We start from the raw sequence: 1,713 nt of genomic DNA, 5'->3' as shown, positions 1-1,713 counted from the left end.
GAGTCTAGTTAGGCATGAATGATATATGGTTCAAGTTCAAATCTGTACAAGTTATGCATGCATATTGTTATGTAACACAAGGAAGAATCTTTTTACACAATTTTTGAAGCTATGTCATTTTGTGGCATGACATTCTGAGGACCACAATTTCCATTAATATTTACGTACCGAATACATTTGGGCACCACAACAACTTTTTCGGTTTGAATTTGAGGTCCAAAACCACACTACTGAAAGAAAAGAAGCACGTCCTTCAACATCGTTGTTTATCTGCTTATAAGTGGAATGGTTTTACACCAAATATGCATGTGGTTATGCTTCTTAGACTAGTTGCCTTCTTTATGTTATTCTCTTTTCAAAAAGTTTCATGGATACCCACTTTTTCATAGACTTGTAGCACCTAGTTAATTGGGGTGCAAAAATTGACTAATTCAGTTGAATAGGTACAAAAATTGATTGCCACCGGTGCTCGGATCCTGGTTTAGGGATGCAAATTTTTATTTTTAATCAATATTTACAACTCTTTTTGCTACGTGGTTTCAAGTTTTGAAATCGCTGAATAGTGAACTCATTATCTATATTGTTAAACACATCACTGTTAACATAAATCACCAGACAATTGTTTGACCATTCATCCTCCATTCGATTACGTAATCTAGTCTTCACAATTTTTATAGTAGAAGATGATCGCTCAACGGTTGTTGTGACAACGAATAAAATCGTTGTTAACTTCAAAAGTTGAAAGTTCACTTATTCCTTTCAAAGATGCAAATTCAACATTCCTCCTACGCATATTAATGATGTAAGTGTTAAGTTGATTATCAAGCATCACAAAACTAGTTGAACAAAATTCAGTTGGATAACACTTTGCAAATTCAATCAACATTGTCTTGTCAAAAGCAGAGAACAAGTTTGTTGGACACAAACAAGTCATATAAATGAACAACCGACTATTTGTCTCAGAATCAAATCCTCTAACCACCTATTTAAAAAGTCAAAATCTCTTGTCATTTGAAACAATTCGTTGTTGATTTTAATATAGATTTTTTGTGAGAAAAAAAAAACTTGAATATGTTTGACATTTTTTTTTTTTTATTGTTTTGATTCAAATCTACGATACTTTAATATGTGAAAATAATGCAATATTTAGAAATCGTTGAGGGAGTAAGACAACTGAATACAAAGTAAATAGTGGCGAAGAATCAACATCAAAAGGTGGACGTGCCGGAGTGGTTATCGGGCATGACTAGAAATCATGTGGGCTTTGCCCGCGCAGGTTCGAATCCTGCCGTCCACGTTTTTAATTCTTTGTTTTTTTTCGTATTTGTTAGTAATGTTTTTCTTCTTTCATTCATATATTCTTTGCTTTCATTTTGTTTTTCCCGTGAATTGGCAAATCTTTATATCAAGAACTAGTTATGATGTATGTGTGACATATATTACACAGTACGATGTGGTTATATTTTATCTTCGACCTCAAGATATGTTACTGTTCCTAATGGTAGTTCATCTGTAACAAGCACAAAATCAATGCAATTTACTCAAATTCAATTCAGTTCAGCACCACCTTTCAAATAAATTTTTTTTTTTTGACAGTACCTTTCAAATAATTGTAGGCTTATGATGTGAGAGGGAGAGAGGGAAGGTGTCAATTTGTTGTCCCGGATCTAACGTTCAAATAGCAAATCTCTTAGCTTATTTTCTATGGAACAC

General features: G+C 33.2%; 1 non-coding gene across 1 annotated transcript; it reads left to right on the top strand.

Moving 5' to 3' along the window:
• The first annotated feature begins 1,215 nt into the window (after positions 1-1,215).
• On the top strand, positions 1,216-1,297 carry TRNAS-AGA. Its single transcript has one exon. It is a non-coding gene; the product is annotated as a tRNA-Ser (tRNA).
• Positions 1,298-1,713: the final 416 nt, after the last annotated feature.

The sequence above is a fragment of the Trifolium pratense genome, linkage group LG2 (genome assembly GCF_020283565.1).
Source record: "Trifolium pratense cultivar HEN17-A07 linkage group LG2, ARS_RC_1.1, whole genome shotgun sequence".
Classification (NCBI taxonomy): Eukaryota; Viridiplantae; Streptophyta; class Magnoliopsida; order Fabales; family Fabaceae; genus Trifolium; species Trifolium pratense.
This window is presented reverse-complemented; position numbering and strand designations above follow the sequence as displayed.